Raw genomic sequence first — 20,929 nt, forward strand, 5'->3', positions numbered from 1 at the left:
GACCCAAAGTTACTGTGGCCATCAACGCTCGAATCAGTAGACGCTTGGAGGTGGCAGTGAGGAGCCAGTCGTCGAGATAAGGAAACACTTGGAATCCGAGACTTCTCAAGTGAGCTGTCACTACTGCCAGACATTTGGTAAACACCCTGGGGGCTGTGGTGAGACCAAAGGGCAGTGCACAAAACTGGAAATGACTGGTTCCTAGGCAGAAGCGCAAATGACTCCTGGACTCCTGATGTATCAATATGTGATAGTAAGCATCCTTGAGGTCTATGGAGCACATCCAGACATCCTTCTCCAATAACGGGAGAATGGACTGAAGGGTGACCATCCGGAACTTGGACTTCTTCACAAAACAATTCAAAAGGCTGAGGTCCAAAATGGGCCTTACGTCCCCTGTCTTTTTTGGTACCAAAAATAACCTTGAGTAAGTTCCTGATCCGATCTGGTCGGCGGGGATGGGCTGGATGACCCCTTTTCTTAGCAGCTTTGAAACTTCTACGGCTGCCAGATCCCGTTGACTGGGTGGCACATCCGGGATTCTCCTTGTAGGAGGAGGGGGCTTGAAAAAGGGGATGAGGTAACCTCCGGTTACAATGCGAAGCACCCACTGATCCTTGGTTATTGATTCCCAAGCCTGTGGGTGTTTCGCAAAACGACCCCCGACTGGCTCCGGAGAAGCACAGCTGGGCCACATCCTAGGGACGTTGAAGATAGGAGGAACCATGAAAAGATTCGCGGTCTCCAGAGTTACGGGGGCCCCTGCCACCTCTAGGACGGTGTCTTCCTGAGTTCCCCCCCCCCGCCTCTGGAGGGGGGATCACTCGGTGGAGTAGAGAAGAACTTTTGGGATTTCCTGAACCACATTTTCCCTCCTCTCTGGGCCTTGGGATAAGGTCTAGAGGGAGTGGAAAAATGGGCTCCAATGGCAGTCAAGGTCTTGCCCTCCTGCTCGCACCGAGTAAGTGTGTCCTTCACCTTGGGTCCAAACAACGAAGACCCATCAAAGGGGGCGTCGGCGAAGGAAGACTTAAAGGCCTCCGCGAATGTACACAAGCGTAACCAGGCCTGTCTCCTGAGAGCCACTCCTGTGCCCGCTGCTCTACTCGCCCCTTCGGCTGCATAGGAGATGAGCCTCATGGACGAGTTGACAATAGAGGTCAGGGTAGTCATCTGGGCGCCTACAGTCTGTGCTAACGCCTGAGGAAGGTTACCCACAAGGGACTCTCCTAACTTCTTGAGGAGGTCCCTTTGGAGCCTTGTGAAATGACAAAGATAGTTCAGCGACTGCATGGTAAAGGTCACTGAAGAAAGGGTACGCTTGCCATACCTATCCATGCTCCTAGAATCCTTATTAGGAGGATGAATAGACGTTGAAGCCTCTGCCACGTCCTGCTGAGTGGCAGATGCCACCACCATAGCATCAACTGCAACACCTTTAGTGAGGAATTCTTTCTGGGGAGGAGCTGAAAGAAACTTATTGGGCCTGGCGGGCACCGGTTCCGCTGTGTCAGGATGCTCCCACACCCTTCGAGAGATTAAGTCCAATAATTCGTCAAAGGGTGGAGACACCCAGGAGGAGGAGGGCTGGGCCCCAAAGGCCTTGAGGAAAACTGACTCCTCAGCGGAAGGGGCTTTGGATTGCCAATCACCTGTCTGTCTCAAGATCTCAAGGATATCCGAGAAAAAGACGTCATCCGAGGATGATTTAGGGGACCCTTCAGCATCCTCGAGGTCAGTATCTGAAGTGACAGGTTCATCCTGGGAATCAACGTGCTTCCTCTTACACAGTTTCTTCCTTGGGGGTTCATCCGAAGCAGATTCGGAAGGACTCCCCAGAAGAAGGGAACCCCCCAAGGGGTTATCCTCAGACCCCAGGGCCCCACTGTCGTGGGAAAGAATGTCTCCAGAGGCACCAGTACCCAGAACATGGGATGGTGGGGTAGAAACCTGCTGAACCGGCAAAGTCATGGCCAGCGCACTCCTCATGGCCTCAAAAGCAGGACCTCCAGACTCTGCAGAGGGCACTTGCTGAGAGACCACGGCGGTACCCGGAATGCCTGCGGCAGATGCTCTGAGGGGAAGACTGGGCATCGAAGAGGCGAGCTCTACAGTGTTGCCCTCGGCCCCCGCCGAGGAAGACCCGGTACCAAACCCTGACACCGAGGACAGGGTAGGAATGAAAGTCGGAGCAGAGGAACTCCGAGGGGGTCCCAGCTCCGACTGGACGATTCCGCTCTGTTCCACCTGCACCAACTCCAAAAGCTCCAAGGGGGCTGGAGGAGGAATCAAATGTATGGGATGTGGAGTGGGCTCCGAAGCTGCGTGGGCTGGAGCCAAGATCATTTTGGTAAAAACTGGGGACTGGAACAGCCTCTGGATAGCCCTATCCAAATCTGAATCAGATAGCCTAGAGGATTTGGAGGAAACAGATTGGGGCCGAGAAGACATCTGCCTTGGCTCTGATAAGGCAGGGGATCGGCTCCGAAAAGGTTCCAGAACTGTCGGAGCTGAGACCGGAACCGGCTGCAACAGTGTCAGCGCCAAAGGCACCTTCGGAGCTGAGGGGGAAGAGGCTGAGCCGCATACCTCCAACGGCTCCGAGATCAATGGAGCCGAGGCAGGTGATTGGCCTCTCGATGCACTAACCTGCGGCTCCAAAACCAATAGAGCCAAGGAGAGAAGCACCGAGGCAGACTCTTCAACCATCGGCTCCGAAGCCATTGGAGCCAAGGAAGAAGAAGTCGAGCCTTGTTTCTTAGTTGTTGGATCCGACGGACTGGTCGGAGCCGACAATCTATGCTTTTTAGATGCCGGGCCCGACGGACTGGTCGGAGCCGCTGATCTCTTCTTTTTGGAAGCTGGAGAAGAAGCCAAAGCTTCTTCAAAAGAAGGCTTAACCAGACCCCTGAGAATCAATTTATTTTTCCTCTCCTGGAGAACCCTGGAGGAGAAAGTGTGACATACACTACAAGAATGCTGTAAATGTTTAGGGCCTAGGCAGTACACACAGATAGCATGGCTGTCTGTAATAGACATCTTATAATTACATTTTGCACATTTCTTAAAACCCGACTTTTGATCCTTAGACATTTTGACAAGAAAAGCACAGGTGACTAGTAATAACACAAAGGGCAGTAACTGAAGTATGGGTAAAACCCTCTAACTTAAATGGGCTTAGCCCGCTACAAAAGTGAAATAAACAGAAATGGACACTACGTGGGCTAAAGCCCTCTAACTTAAACGGACTTAGCCCAAAACTAACTCTGTCACACCACAACAGGAAAAAAATAGATGAATATCCAATAAGAGAAAAACCTTGTAACTTAAAAGGGCCTTGCCCAGTCTACAAGAAGCGTGAGAAACAATAAAATTAAATTTTCCCCAAACTAAACACAAACACTCACAAAGCTGTTAAAACAGCTGTTTAATCAGATTCCTGACAGAAACCCTATGCAAAAAAGACCAAAAGGTCAAGAAAATCACTTAGCTCCAGCCAAGTCGAGACCACGTCCAGCTTGAAAAGCGGCAAACGAGATCTGGGGAAGCAGGTGTGGTGCATTATGGGATAAGGGGTAGCCCAGCCAATGAGAGACTTCGTTCTAGTATATAGTGGCCGAGTCGGAGCCAACGGATCGGCTCCGAACCCATCTGTTATGAATGTAGGCGAGATAGGATCCCATTACATCAGGCTTGTTTGGTTGCAGGAGCATGCAGCACTGTTAAGAGGCCATATTATACAACTGATGGACCCGAGCTAGTACACACAGGTGCGAGGTAGACTAATATGATGCCATGTGGTACGCCCAGTAGTTAGTGCAGATATCCCTTATAAAGACGTGAAACAGATTCTTCCATATACAACTGCAACAATCATGCTAGAGACAAACATTCAAACTTCCCTTTCATCCTATACTCTCTCTCACTGTTCCTCTTACCTAACTCCTTGATGAGTTTGAGCAAATGACAGAGATGAAATACTGGGACATAACTAGCAATATGTAGAATAACTACCCCACCCTGTAACACCTGGGGAGTCATTCAAGAGACTTAGAAATTCATCTTCCAGATTCCCCTAGTATAGTACCATCAATCCATTCCTGAAGAAAGTGGGAAATCGTGCCACATCTAAAATGTATGGAACTATCATAGTCTGAACAGCACTGCCCTTACCTGTGATAGACAGTTGAATTTAGTCGTTTGGGAAACTAATATACACACGCACACAGACACACACAGGATACCATTGCAATTAAATTACTGTCAATTGTAACATGAAGGGAGGTCTGCAGAGGGCAATAACTAATGGCTTGTACTCCCACAAAATTACAGACTTGAAGAGGTTACATCCGAGTCCCAAGGCCAACCTAAAAGTTCTGAAGACACCCAGAACATCACTCAGGACTGAGAATGTACTTATGCGAAGTACTACACAATTCAGAAATAGAAAAAGGAATGATGGGAGCTTTACAAATAGGAAAAGGAATGATGGGAGCTTTAGAAATAGGAAAATGAATGATGGGAGCTTTACAAATAGGAAAAGGAATGATGGGAGCTTTAGAAATAGGAAAAGGAATGATGGGAGCTTTAGAAATAGGAAAAAGAATGATGGGAGCTTTAGAAATAGAAAAAGGAATGATGGGAGCTTTAGAAATAGGAAAAGGAATGATGGGAGCTTTAGAAATAGAAAAAGGAATGATGGGAGCTTTAGAAATAGGAAAAGGAATGATGGGAGCTTTAGAAATAGGAAAAGGAATGATGGGAACCATCCCTCCTCAGAGTGAGCTTCCGACACAGTTCTCACCTAGAGGGTTAATTCTTCCATAACCAGGAAGAAGAGACTATGGGACAGAGGACACCCATGTCTCATACCCCTTCTGAGGGTACCTGTCTCTGACAGACTTTTTACCAACACTTTAAAGGGCAGAGTGGCATATGACCACCTAGTCATTTGACAAAAGCCACACCACAATTAGAGAGGACAGTGTTCTTAGCTCTGCTTCTGATACATCAGTGTACAGACCAAAGGGTTTAGTTAAGGCAGGGGCAACTTAGACAGGCTCTAAACACAGGACAGCTTTTAGATGATTATAAGTCTCATTTACTGGGACAGTCTGCTTTATATGGATAGATGCCCTACCCTTTGCAAGTTTTGTAAGAGGTCCCAACTTATATAGCAAATTTGGGTACATATTTTATATAGGAACATGCGTGTCCCAAGAATGCCTTCTCTTGCCAATTGCTACCGGGTATAGACCAGTTTTTAGAGCTTCTGTTTTGTCTGTTAGGGGGTTTATTACTCTTCTCCCAATCATATACCCTGGGTGTCTGGCTTCTGTCACACAAACCTTAATTATGGCAGCAGTAACTACAGGTCCTGCTTGACTTAAATAATTAAGTGTTGTGTGCTTTTGAGACAAATCTCAGTCTTTTGAGGTCCTGCTTGACTTAAATAATTAAGTGTTGTGTGCTTTTGAGACAAATCTCAGTCTTTTTTTATTTGAATAATTTACAATGGTCATACAGGTATGCAGTTATCTACCTTGTTTGATGTATCAGAATTTCATCCTTGAACTTTTAAACAGTGTCCGGAGCTACCCGACTAACACATGGTTGTTGTTGTTGTTGTGTCTTTCGGCTTTTCCCGGTTAGGGGTCGCCACAGCAGAACTCCGGTCTGCTAATGATTGGCAGTAGATTTTTACGTGCCGAGTTGCCTGCCCTGATGCACAACCTTCAATGAAGGAATGCCCATTCACACATGTCTCCACACAGAAGACACTCTAGCTGAAAATCGAACAGGACAACGTCTTACTGTGAGGTGACAACGCTACCGCAGCACCACCACCGCAGTATACCTGAATGACACATGGTAAGACAATATAATGAAAAAGACCTTAAGGGATAAAGAACGTCTTCTCTTTGACTTAAAGGATAAATGGATAATGATAGTATCCATTCATTAAAAACAGGATGGTCAAAAACTTTAATTTGCCCAGTCTGTCTACGAACTCATCCACTTTGAATGTTGGATAAGTATCAACTTTGGATGTGGCACTCAGATACCAGAAGTCATTTCAAAATGTCATGCAGGTATTCAGCTTAGGGGCTAACACAGTCTGTCCCATTCAGTGTGGAGCTTCTCAGTAACTCCTGCTTCTAGCTTTCTTTTCAGGTTTTAAGTGCTTCTTTGGAACTGTGGTACCCTTTACAATTTTAGGTTGTCCTTCTTTCTCTACAGTTTCAGTATGACACTGTTACATTTTTCCTGCCAAGTATCTCAGGAAAGAAAACTATTTTTAAAGGTTTTTCTTCTTCTTTCATCCAGGCCTTAGACAATGGTTTATCTAGTTAAGCAGCAGGGATAAACACCAACAGTATGTATCAGGGAAGTCTATGTCAGGTCACATTTATGAGATGCAGCTACACTGATTTTTCTCTTTCTAGTCTGTCTTATTTCTGTAATTTGTTTCACTTCTTTACCATCTCAAAAGGTTCTTGCTATTTTTTAGGAATTTATTTTCAGCAAACAGAACAAAAACTAACACAGTGTCTCTTTTTAACACTTCAAGTCTGCCATGTTTATTATATACCCTCTTGCATCTCTTGAGCCCTTTGTATATGTTATTCAGCTAATGGCATAACAATTTTAACCTACCTTGCAAGTTTGTGAAGTGTGCTATTGCACCTTTGTACACAGTGTACTCACTTTTCCAAGCTTCTTTTCTGTGTAATTCAAGTCTTGATCATGTCTACCATAAAGTACCCCAGACAGGGTAGAACATATCAAAGCTTGGGGCACTTCTCTTACATTAAAAAGGATATAGGGAAGTATGTTCCAGTTATTACTCTCTTGTTTTATGAGTTTCTTATGGGTGCTACCCTAACTCATCAGTTTGAAGGTAGTATACTGAAGTTTTTAAGATCCCTTACTTTAAAACTAATGGCAAACCTGAAGCATAACCCTAGACATAAATGGAGCTCTGTGTTCTATGAGGATTTCTTTCAGAATAACTATCCCAGGAAAAAGTAACACTAGTTCACCGGTTCATATGTTATTACTAGATAAGTGATCTGGGTTAATCATCTGAAACCTAGCCATGCAATACCACTTGTTGCTTTCCATATTGGTTTGAGGGGTCATCCTAGCAGAAGTGTAGCTGGCTCTAACAGTGCCCTAGGATGCTACATGAAACTAGCACCCCATCCCCTCTGCTCTTCAAGTAACCAGTAAAAAAGCACAGACACACACACACACACACACACACACACACACACACACACACACACACACACACACACACACACACACACTAACATTGTAGCCATTGGCTTATTACAGTTAGATCCATGTCCCCCAGCACTTCCACTGAAGAGCAAAAAAAAATACTGCTACCGTTCTGTCTACTGGTGGCACACCAACTAGGTACCCAGAAGCAAAACACCCCTCCTGCCCTGGACATCCAAGCCTTGTTTCTGTGCCCAGTACCCCAGGATCCTCTTTCCACACATTTCACACAAGTGAAAAAAATTCTTCTTTTAAACTTTAGCAAGCTACTTTCTACAAAAGTAGCAAACAGTTGCTACAGTTTATACCCTACCTGGACAGACTGAAATGGTGCTCATACTTTAGTTTAAAAAAAAAAACTTCTGATAAAGGAGGAGGAGAAGAGAGGGATGATAACCTATGAAGATATCACTCTAGAGGATAATATCTTGGTAATAAGTTGGGCTACGTAGATACAGGAGGAGGAGAAGAGAGGGATGATAACCTATGAAGATATCACTCTAGAGGATAATATCTTGGTAATCAGTTGGGCTACGTAGACACAGGAGGAGGAGAAGAGAGGGATGATAACCTATGAAGATATCACTCTAGAGGGTAATATCTTGGTAATCAGTTGGGCTATGTAGATAAAGGAGGAGGAGAAGAGAGGGATGATAACCTATGAAGATATCACTCTAGAGGATAATATCTTGGTCATCAGTTGGGCTACGTAGATAAAGGAGGAGGAGAAGAGAGGGATGACAATCTATGAAGATAGCACTCTAGAGGATAATATCTTGGTAATCAGGCTACATAGATAAAGGAGAAGGAGAAGAGAGGGATGATAACCTATGAAGATATCACTCTAGAGGATAATATCTTGGTAATCAGTTGGGCTATGTAGATAAAGGAGGAGGAGAAGAGAGGGATGATAACCTATGAAGATATCACTCTAGAGGATAATATCTTGGTAATCAGTTGGGCTACGTAGATACAAGAAGAGGAGAAGAGAGGGATGATAACCTATGAATATCTCACTCTAGAGGATAATATCTTGGTAATCGGGCTACATAGATAAAGGAGGAGGAGAAGAGAGGGATGATAACCTATGAAGATATCACTCAAGAGGATAATATGTTGGTAATCGGGCTACATAGATGAAGGAGGAGGAGAAGAGAGGGATGATAACCTATGAAGATATCACTCTAGAGGATAATATCTTGGTAATCAGTTGAGCTACATAGATAAAGGAGGAGGAGAAGAGAGAGATGATAACCTATGAAGATATCACTCTAGAGGATAATATCTTGGTAATCAGTTGGGCTACGTAGATACAGGAGGAGGAGAAGAGAGGGATGATAACCTATGAAGATATCACTCTAGAGGATAATATCTTGGTAATCAGTTGGGCTATGTAGATAAAGGAGGAGGAGGAGAAGAGAGGAATGATAACCAATGAAGATATCACTCTAGAGGATAATATCTTGGTAAGCAGTTGGGCTACATAGATACAGGAGGAGGAGAAGACAGGGATGATAACCTATGAAGATATCACTCTAGAGGATAATATCTTGGTCATCAGTTGGGCTACGTAGATAAAGGAGGAGGAGACGAGAGGGATGATAACCTATGAAGATAGCACTCTAGAGGATAATATCTTGGTAATCAGTTGGGCTATGTAGATAAAGGAGGAGGAGAAGAGAGGGATGATAACCTATGAAGATATCACTCTAGAGGATAATATCTTGGTAATCGGGCTACATAGATAAAGGAGGAGGAGAAGAGAGGGATGATAACCTATGAAGATATCACTCTAGAGGATAATATCTTGGTAATCGGGCTACATAGATGAAGGAGGAGGAGAAGAGAGGGATGATAACCTATGAAGATGTCACTCTAGAGGATAATATCTTGGTAATCAGTTCAGCTATGTAGATACAGGAGGAGAAGAGAGAGATGATAATCTATGAAGATATCACTCTAGAGGATAATATCTTGGTAATCAGTTGGGCTACGTAGATAAAGGAGGAGGAGAAGAGAGGGATGATAACCAATGAAGATATCACTCTAGAGGATAATATCTTGGTAATCAGTTGGGCTACGTAGATACAGGAGGAGGAGAAGAGAGGGATGATAACCTATGAAGATATCACTCTAGAGGATAATATCTTGGTCATCAGTTGGGCTACGTAGATAAAGGAGGAGGAGAAGAGAGGGATGATAAGCTATGAAGATAGCACTCTAGAGGATAATATCTTGGTAATCGGGCTACATAGATAAAGGAGGAGGAGAAGAGAGGGATGATAACCTATGAATATCTCACTCTAGAGGATAATATCTTGGTAATCGGGCTACATAGATAAAGGAGGAGGAGAAGAGAGGGATGATAACCTATGAAGATATCACTCGAGAGGATAATATCTTGGTAATCGGGCTACATAGATGAAGGAGGAGGAGAAGAGAGGGATGATAACCTATGAAGATATCACTCTAGAGGGTAATACCTTGGTAATCAGTTGAGCTACATAGATAAAGGAGGAGGAGAAGAGAGGGATGATAACCTATGAAGATATCACTCTAGAGGATAATATCTTGGTAATCAATTGGGCTACGTAGATACAGGAGGAGGAGAAGAGAGGGATGATAACCTATGAAGATATCACTCTAGAGGATAATATCTTGGTAATCAGTTGGGCTATGTAGATAAAGGAGGAGGAGGAGAAGAGAGGAATGATAACCAATGAAGATATCACTCTAGAGGATAATATCTTGGTAAGCAGCTGGGCTACGTAGATACAGGAGGAGGAGAAGAGAGGGATGATAACCTATGAAGATATCACTCTAGAGGATAATATCTTGGTCATCAGTTGGGCTACGTAGATAAAGGAGGAGGAGAAGAGAGGGATGATAACCCATGAAGATAGCACTCTAGAGGATAATATCTTGGTAATCGGGCTACATAGATAAAGGAGGAGGAGAAGAGAAGGATGATAACCTATGAAGATATCACTCTAGAGGATAATATCTTGGTAATCAGTTGGGCTATGTAGATAAAGGAGGAGGAGAAGAGAGGGATGATAACCTATGAAGATATCACTCTAGAGGATAATATCTTGGTAATCGGGCTACATAGATGAAGGAGGAGGAGAAGAGAGGGATGATAACCTATGAAGATATCACTCTAGAGGATAATATCTTGGTAATCGGGCTACATAGATGAAGGAGGAGGAGAAGAGAGGGATGATAACCAATGAAGATATCACTCTAGAGGATAATATCTTGGTAATCAGTTGGGCTACGTAGATACAGGAGGAGGAGAAGAGAGGGATGATAACCTATGAAGATATCACTCTAGAGGATAATATCTTGGTCATCAGTTGGGCTACGTAGATAAAGGAGGAGGAGAAGAGAGGGATGATAACCTATGAAGATAGCACTCTAGAGGATAATATCTTGGTAATCGGGCTACATAGATAAAGGAGGAGGAGAAGAGAGGGATGATAACCTATGAAGATATCACTCTAGATGATAATATCTTGGTAATCAGTTGGGCTATGTAGATAAAGGAGGAGGAGAAGAGAGGGATGATAACCTATGAAGATATCACTCTAGAGGATAATATCTTGGTAATCAGTTGGGCTACGTAGATACAAGAAGAGGAGAATAGAGGGATGATAACCTATGAAGATCTCACTCTAGAGGATAATATCTTGGTAATCAGGCTACATAGATAAAGGAGGAGGAGAAGAGAGGGATGATAACCTATGAAGATATCACTCGAGAGGATAATATCTTGGTAATTGGGCTACATAGATGAAGGAGGAGGAGAAGAGAGGGATGATAACCTATGAAGATATCACTCTAGAGGATAATATCTTGGTAATCAGTTGGGCTATGTAGATACAGGAGGAGGAGAAGAGAGGGATGATAACCTATGAAGATATCACTCTAGAGGATAATATCTTGGTAATCAGTTGGGCTATGTAGATAAAGGAGGAGGAGAAGAGAGGAATGATAATCAATGAAGATATCACTCTAGAGGATAATATCTTGGTAAGCAGTTGGGCTACATAGATACAGGAGGAGGAGAAGAGAGGGATGATAACCTATGAAGATATCACTCTAGAGGATAATATCTTGGTCATCAGTTGGGCTACGTAGATAAAGGAGGAGGAGAAGAGAGGGATGATAACCTATGAAGATAGCACTCTAGAGGATAATATCTTGGTAATCGGGCTACATAGATAAAGGAGGAGGAGAAGAGAGGGATGATAACCTATGAAGATATCACTCTAGAGGATAATATCTTGGTAATCGGGCTACATAGATGAAGGAGGAGGAGAAGAGAGGGATGATAACCTATGAAGATATCACTCTAGAGGATAATATCTTGGTAATCAGTTGAGCTACGTAGATACAGGAGGAGGAGAAGAGAGGGATGATAACCTATGAAGATATCACTCTAGAGGATAATATCTTAGTAATCAGTTGGGCTACGTAGATAAAGGAGGAGGAGAAGAGAGGGATGATAACCAATGAAGATATCACTCTAGAGGATAATATCTTGGTAATCAGTTGGGCTACGTAGATACAGGAGGAGAAGAAGAGAGGGATGATAACCTATGAAGATAGCACTCTAGAGGATAATATCTTGGTAATCAGTTGGGCTACGTAGATAAAGGCGGAAGAGAAGAGAGGTATGATAACCTATGAAGATATCGCTCTAGAGCAGATGTGTCCAACCTGTGGCCCGCGGGCCGCATGCGGCCCTCGGAGCTCTTCCATGCAGCCCTCAACCTCTAACTGCAACATCAATGTACGCATGCCCCAAAACACTCTTTTTGGTTTTGTTTTCCACTCCTGTGACCTGTAACTCTAACGTCAGTGTGTGTATGCGCCAAAGCACCCTTCTAGTTTTGTTTCTGTACCAAAAAATGGTCATCGTGTTTACGCCATCATTTTGCACCAAAGAATCAGTGTGTGTGTGTGTGTGTGTGTGTGTGTGTGTGTGTGTGTGTGTGTGTGTGTGTGTGTGTGTGTGTGTATGTGTGTGTGTGTTCTCGCTGAAGAGGGACTCCTGTATGGATTTGCCGCTCTTGCCTTTGAAAGGGACAGCACTTACCTGTGTTAATAGGTAAGTACAGAGTGAGTGAGTGACTGAGTGACTGAGTGACTGAGTGACTGAGTGAGTGAGTGAGTGAGTGAGTGAGTGAGTGAGTGAGTGAGTGAGTGAGTGCATGAAAGCAGAATGTGTGTGCGTGAAAGTAGAAGAAGAGTGTGTGTGTGTGTGTGTGTGTGTGTGTGTGTGTGTGTGTGTGTGTGTGTGTGTGTGTGTGTGTGTGTGTGTGTGTGTGTGCATGACAGAGAGGCAGAGAGAGAGAGAGACATGCACAAAGAGGCTAATGATGATCAATCTACCTACCTAACACAAATAAGTTATCTCACAAATATATCGTACATTAGAAGTACACTTTCATTAAATTGTGGCTTTCCTGACAGAGAAAGTGTTGTATTGAATATGAAATCATACCTCTCAACTGTATGGATTTTCGCCTCATCTTCCAATTTATGTCTTCTGCTTAGGAAATAAAAGTAGTCATCCAAGGTAATGCAGTTCAAGGGAGTAAGAATGAGACAGCAGCCTAGGGTTAATGGGTTAGTAGTGGAGTGACTATGTCTTACTGTAGCATATAAAGTTGTATTGTTTTTTCCGACAAACAAAAAAGCACCCAGTACTGTTTTGTCATTGGTGGGTTCTAAGCCGTGGTAGATTGGACAACAGTGAGCATAGCTTTGGTGGATCATCAATACTGGCAAATCAGGTGGGCACAATGTCATTTTTTAAATGGGGGTTTTAGTGTGTATGTGTGTGCTTACGTGTTGGGAGGGCTGCAACAGTAGATGATTACTAAAGACAGAGACTTACGGACTGTGGAGAATATGTTTCTTTGTTTCAAAACCTGATACTTGGGTACCAGGCATGCTAAAAGTAGAAAATTTAAGACATAGCTTCTTGCCACTTACACTGGAAGGATATTTACATTTAATGGACAATGCTAGCAGTATGAGTGTGGGCCTGTGGGGTTCTGAAGGATGCCAAGTCTACCACTGCCAATGTCTTGTAAAGTGACCTGGAAATGGATATTGGGATGTTAATGAAAAAATACAGTAAGTGGGCTTAGAAATATAGTTTAATTAAACAAAGTGCACTTGCAATTTACAGGCCATACCTTAATTTATTTCAGGTAGTCCAGATCCCAGTAGATTGTATACCATTAAGACTTAATTAGGGAGAGCTGTCATTCTGAGGAAATAAGCAGCCCTAGTTTCAGTGAAAGCACTGTGGTTGTTTGCAGGTAGGAAGTTGCAGGATGTTGATGCAATGTGTTTTATTTTTTTTAATGCATTTGTCATTTCAAAGCATGGTTTTCTTTGTTGCAAAAGAAGGCAGGACTGAAGGAGCCATGTAATGCTTAACTGACAATGATGGGATAGATTATAACTGATGTATAATGTTTGCAGCTACAGTTGTTTCAATGGTGTCTGTGACGCATAACTATTTTTGGGCCTGTGTCCCACTTTTATTTTTTGCTTTGCCCAGATTTCGTGCTCCAAGGTTGAGAGGTATGGCTCCATACTAAATCAGAAGGTTGTATTTACCTTGGAAGACTTTTCGGCATAATTATGAGAAACAGAGCCTTTTTAATATCTCTGCTTATTTCCAATATAAACTGCCACGTAACCTTGCAAATAACTTTCTTATTAAGCTACTTTAATTCTTTTGGAATTGACAGGTATGATTCATCGGTTTGGACGTATGCGTAGAGTGCTAATGTGACTTTGATTTCTTGCAGCAGTCTGTGGTTTATTTTTCACAATAACTTTTCTGTGTTTATTATGATTTTCTGTGTTTTTGGGTGTGTAATCAATTTAACAGTTTTAAAGATGTTTTCCAAAAATAAATAAATGCATAATAAATCAAAAAATAATCCTCTCTGCACTTTGAACTATTAACAAAGTCTGGGAATTTGTTTTTTTTTTCAAAAACGAAGGTGACATTACAGCTCAGTAAACTGTTAGTCTGTGAATAACATCTGCACAAATTAAAATGTCTGAATGTCAACACGGCCGGCCTTAGACATAGGCATAGGCGAACTAGGCGACCGTCTAGGGCGCTATACAGGCCGGCCTAGTAAAGGGCGCAGTTTGTGTTCATTTATTTATTTATTTTAAATAATTTACTTTTCTTATTATGCGAACGCATAATATGAAAGTACATTAAATAAAATGAATAAATAAACCACAGGGCGCCTCGCGCTGGATGACAGGGAGTGGCGAGTGCCCTCCTACTTTTATAAAATCTCGTTCCACCCAGTACCTTTAAGAAGTACATGCACGTCATACGCATGCACACCGACACATGACACTGATGTAAAGACGTTCTATGGTGGTGCGCAAAAATTAAACAAGCACTTTAAGAGAGGGATTAATTCCGTGTGTATGTGTGTGGACATTTTGTTTAAAAAGAAGGTAAGTGTATTCGTGTGTGTGTTTGTGTAGTTTAAACTGTGTTTCTGTATGTGAGAGAAAGTATGTGTGTATGAATGTGTATGGAATTTGCAAGCACTGGTGTGGGAATCTTCTATTTTTTTCTGGTATTGTTCATTGTAAAACTATTTTTTGTAAATATTTGATGGTGTTGGAAGGAGATTTGTTTTAAAATGCATATTGGTTATTTTGTGTGTTTCTTCATGTTTAATAAGTTTATTGATTGCGGGTAAAAGTACATTTTTTATGGCATATGTAGGCCTTGGTTTCAACAAAGCAAGGAAGATAGTATGATCTTTCTTATTATCCTTTTGTACATGTAATTTATTTCTCTTGGAAAAGCAGATGCTTAGATGTGCAAGTATGCACGATAACTGAATTTTATACTTGCACGCACGTTTGCAGTATTAACACTCCCCTTTCCATTCCAGAAATCAGGCGGTAGTGTTCACATGTGTGTCCCTATGGCATTTTTTTTCTTGATACTGCCGTGATTAGCTTTATCTTATTGAATGTGGGCATTTACTTGAAATATGTGCACACTGCATTGGTAGTATAAGGAGATGAATTCTAACAAGGGAGTCCCCCGGATTCATGAAGCTCGGCGCAAGGCCGGTGTAAGGCCTGCGCCAGCCGTGCGGCGTATAAATGGTGTAGTAGCGCCATATGCATATTAATGAAGGTGCGCCGCTACCACATCCACGTGCATAGGACACGTGCGTGAGTGCATGGGGCGTTACTAAGCTGCGTCCGGAGGAGTGTCAATGTCGGCCGGCGATGAGCAACCTAAACTGCTGAATATTATAGCCTGCCTGCAATAGTAATCGCACCTATCAGTGTCCGTGGATAATGAAACGTATGCAAAGCATGCAAGACAGTTCCCGGCCACACAAAATGGAGAAACAAACAGAAATGCACGCAACATAATATAAGTTTCCGTCCATGGAACAAATGATATTTAAAATCGTGTGTCCGTAATGTACTGCACTGTCAGAAGTTATACCCAGTGGAAGTGAAGCGCGTCATGTCAGCGCGCCGCCAATACACACGTCTAGCCCCATGGGTATGGTCACCAGCAGTCCCACAGTGGTAGTGATAGTACACAGCAGGGCAGCTGTGGCTATATAACAACCGTAAAGAAACCTGACAGTCCAAATTGTATACCAAACACACACAAACATATGTATATTAAAATGTGCTATACACATGAACAGGAATGTAACCGTCACATACACATAGGATGCTATATGTGGAACTGGGATATCCAAAAGTAGAACCCATGCATGCAAATGCAATACGCAACAACCCCAGTATAGCACATAACCCGCACCCATGTCCGAATGTCCACCAAATCCAGCTACCAGCCTTGCGCATCCGTACACCTGCACATAGCGAGTATTCCCCATATGTAGTAGGAAGTATCGTCCTAGGCAGTGTCCGGATTGCAAATATGTATCCAACAATTGTAAATATCCCATCACAGGTATGTAAATCCAAATGTCCGCGCGTTAATGTTACGGCAAAATGTGTGTACATCCCGCGTGGGATAAGTAACCTGTTGAAACCTTAGAGTTGTTTACACGCCACGGTGTCCATTACTGTACACATCTGGACAAAACATGTATGTGTAGTCACGGTACTGTTCAGTTTCTACACAGACATGCAATTCATACTACGCAGGATGGAACAGCTGTCCACCATGCAGGTCACCCCACTAGGGTTGCCACCTGTTCAGATGGCCAAGGTAGGACATCCCTTGTAGAAATGTGAGAATTTGCAGGATAACACATACCCCTGGCCAGTGCAAAGGACAGAATTACACGTGTATGCCAAGATAAAAGCTTATGCCATAGCATTTGAATAGCTTATGCCATCCCAAATAATAGTTATGTGTACCAGATACAAAATACCTGTATCATGCAACTAGTACAGAAAATAAGAAATATATTATTGTCTTAAAATCACAGGACATTTGCCATGTCTTAGGTGTCGTCGCAGGACACAACTGTCCAAAGTGGGACCTCCCCTCGCAAAGAGGAACAAGTGGTAACCCTACTCCCCACTGAATTATCAACAGTATATATTCAGCTCAATCACATACCGACACCACCTCTCAACCTATTACAGCAACAAAACCTGGACAAAGCCTAAAAGGATGGGTGGACAAATAGGGACAGATGTAATTACTGCCCTCACAAGCTTCAAAAGTTCACTGAATAATAGTATGTACATAAGCAGGAAATGTTGTGAAGGATGTGGGGTAGTCCCCAGTATTATAGAGGTCAGTACATATATACTGTAACAAACCGTCACATATGTTGACTGTACTACTGCATACCCGTAGTTAATTCATAGTTATGTCATGTGCAAAATAATAACCCTCATAAGAATGAATACAGGAAATAGTCAAATGTGAATGGGAACACCACTCACCGTGGATTATGTATCGTGAACCACCCCACCCATATTATGTATTGCCAACATCATAAGCTGCTGACAGGTGCCCAAACACCTGTGTCTGTAAACAGATTAAATGTTTAAAATGGACAATCCCTGTCCATGTGCTTTGTCTGACATTTGAACATGGTCAGGGCAGTTCCGTTCACCAGTCGGACAAGCCTAAACCCAGATCACCACATGAACACCCTGACAATTAAAGACCTGTATGTGTCAGGGATATAAGCCTTTGGGTTCTGAATATCCCTGCAGTGATGAAATATGCAGCTTGGGTCCAGAGCAGTAGGGAAAAGGGAATGTGTAACATGTAGTACCGCATTTTTCCCAGCAGGAGAATGGATGCCTGTGACGTAAGTGAAGCGGTGAGGCATATGTTAATGTAGCTATGTACTATGGGTATGCATATAAATGAGTCAGAACACCAAACGTATACTGGTTACAGCATCCGGCCAACGTGAATGCAGTCCCGGTTGAACAACGACTACAGCACATATAATGTGAAATTGTAATGAATGCGTCTGTGCTGTACAGACAGTTAAATATGTAAAGGTGAACGTGTGTTTTGCAAACGTCCGTTAACCGGATTACAGATAATTACTGGTACTGTCACAAGTAATAAAGCCCACGTAAGCACAAAGACTTAGTAAACATATGTAACCCACAATAAGGATATGTATGCGTGCCCGCGCGTAACCCACAATAAGGAAATGCAAGTGCGCCTGTGCGTGTGTGATCCGCTCACAGCATAGTAAATGAATGCTGTTTCCCCCACGTTAGTTATACATGGCTCAAACCCATTAACCTCGTAAAGTATGAAACCAGACGAAGCCATGCAAACTACCGGTACAAATAGGGACAAACCCCAGATATGTGCCAGAACAAACATAGAAAGTGGATAGAATAACGGGTGTGTCAGTAGCATGGATTCTCTGAAGGGTATGCAGTCGTAACCTGAACTGCTTGCCAGAAATCCCCACCATAAGTCTCAAATGAAATGCCACTACATTGCCAGATAGACACAGGTTTATGTAAAACACAGTGAAGATAAAGGGGCAAGCAGCTGTACACTCTGCTACAATCTGTATAGTGGAAAGGTATGGTATGGATATAGATATATGTGTATACACATAATCCACAGACGTAAACCAAAGCAAGTTATGAAATGAGGATTGTACATGTATATATGTATACACAACAGACTTATGTCCCGTAGATATGACATATGTACATAAATAGGCGACGTTATATCTAATATGGGTAGACAAACAGACATGCAGGAAAGGTGAATAAACCGCAGCATTCAAAAACATTGGCCAGAAAGTGACAGTCCAGCAAGTTCTACACTTTAAACATGCAGATAGGTGTCCATTGCAGGACTCCATAAATTGAATCATATGTAGTGTCAACCGACATTGACTCAAAAGAAGTGACCGCAGCAAATACGAAATAGCTGTACATGCAACAGTATCAGGTGCAAGGATGATGACACGTGTCGATAGAATGTATGACGTACGAACTGATATCCGGAGAGTGGGGAGTGCATATAAGTGTCTCCACACTTCAGTAACGCACACATTAAACATGTGTAATGGGTACTGTAGAGGGTTGTCAGGTATGGGAATCATGGGTATGCAGAAATGGGCCTAGGTGTTGTTTGGCAGGGATTTCGTAGGCCCGCCCCGTGGGAGTGATGTAGGTATAGCACACACCTATATTCTCAATAATGGGGCAAACCATCCACTGGATATTGCGGAAACCATTTTGGCAATATGTAGGGCCCTATATCAGTGTCATGTAGGCGATTATCATGGATGGACATGCGTATGACCAAGATGGTACCCATAACTGGCAAACTGTCAGAATAACACAGCTGCACTAAGGCATAGTACATGAAATACAAATAGGGACTATATTAGATATACCCCAGACAAAATCAGAACATTGTGAGAATACTGGCGTACCCATGAATACGGATGTTATGAGTGTTACTAATCATGTAATGGAAATGTCAGTCACTATTATCTACTGCACAGTCCGTAATGCCTTGCCAGCAATTTACCAGAAAGGCACATCACTATGACAAATGTAACAAGGTCAAACGTCAAGGCATTTACCCATAATGTGTACAGGTTAGGGGTATGAAGGTAACCTGTCCAAAATACATGTACAGAACTAGTGATACTAGGTGGACAGGTGAGAAGAAAGACATCAGGACAAATGAGAAAACATGTACAAGTCACACGCATGTACACCGACAAATGTGAATGACAACGTATGCCCTGTGAATGTCAATGTGGAAGGTTAATAGACACAAACATAATGTGTCCCTCAGGGTGTCATGCAGTGTCACCGTAACAATGTCCAGTCCCCCAGACACGTACGTGAGCTCTGCCACTGACGGAAAGCGCAAATATCGGCGCACACATACGGTACATGATAGACCAATTAGTGTGGATAAGCAGCTGTTGGCCTGTGTGAGGAATACAACTGTCTGGGTGGGTGTGTCCTGCAATATAAATGTAATGGCATGTGGCCTGTGATGCCGCCATACAGTGTGTGTATTGGTGTCAGAAAGTTGATATTTTGTTACAGACACATACTCCACAACTGTACAGATTTACGATGAATGTGCAGAGTTCTGCCTCATATGTTTGGTGTGTTCCACGTAACAGTAACATTCTAGCACTTCCATGATAACTGAAGACATGAAATAATGACAAACATGTGCGTAAGACACCAAATCCGACAGAAAAGCCATACTAATGCAAAACCTATTATTGTGTCAACTATTTACGTTTGTAAGAGCAACATGTCAATACTGCCCCTATGTGTCCCACTATCAGATAAGGCCTTGTCCAGCAACTTGCTCTAGGAGGTGGAGTGGTATGAACAGAAACAGATACATGTGTGAGGAAACAGCAATATCGACTGCAAGATAACGCAGAAGGTATAAAATGCGCTGCAGTAGGATGTGCAGTACTGTCTGCAGGTATGTGCTGACATGTCAAATGACACAGTAGTCTACATGAAGAACCTTTAGGGCTGTCACCTTTACAAATGATGATACTGGGACATACCCACAGCCATACACACAGCACAAATAGACATACACACATCAAAACTAGGCCATGATACATGAAGCCTCCGGCGTGTACGAGTACAGTGAGAGTACAGCAAGGATAGATGTCTGCCAAGATATACAGCAAATGCCTGTAAGGGCGTGTAACACCGCCCGTAAAACGGACGTTGCATGGACAATGTTGGGAGTTGCAACATACCCCATTGGTATGTGAAAGCTATGCAAATATGCGATACATGAAACAGTCAGCTGTCCATGCAAGAGCAGGGCTATGGGCAGAAAATAGATTTTATATATATATATATATATATATATATATATATGTAGAGAGAGAGAGAGAGAGAGCGAGAGATACAGACATACACACACACACATGTGGCAGGGCTGATAATCGAACCTACACATGACTACCCTATCACACTACATCATGACACATTTACAGAACATGCTACCGAGACTACTAAACACAGCAGACACACAGGCATTCTACTAGGTGCGTGTCAACATCCGCAAAGGCAAAGACGGCAGCAGGATACATCTGTGTTGTGAAGCATCTAAAAGCATAACCTGAGTCCACAT

General features: G+C 42.9%; 1 protein-coding gene across 1 annotated transcript in view; it reads left to right on the forward strand.

Moving 5' to 3' along the window:
- The window catches only part of LOC122798643 (zinc finger protein 569-like), a 784,097-nt gene that overhangs the window by 224,405 nt on the left and 538,763 nt on the right, over nt 1–20,929 (forward strand). The gene's annotated exons all lie outside the window — the stretch shown is intronic.

Source organism: Protopterus annectens, chromosome 3.part1 (genome assembly GCF_019279795.1).
Source record: "Protopterus annectens isolate FY-2018-M chromosome 3.part1, PAN1.0, whole genome shotgun sequence".
Taxonomy (NCBI): Eukaryota; Metazoa; Chordata; order Ceratodontiformes; family Protopteridae; genus Protopterus; species Protopterus annectens.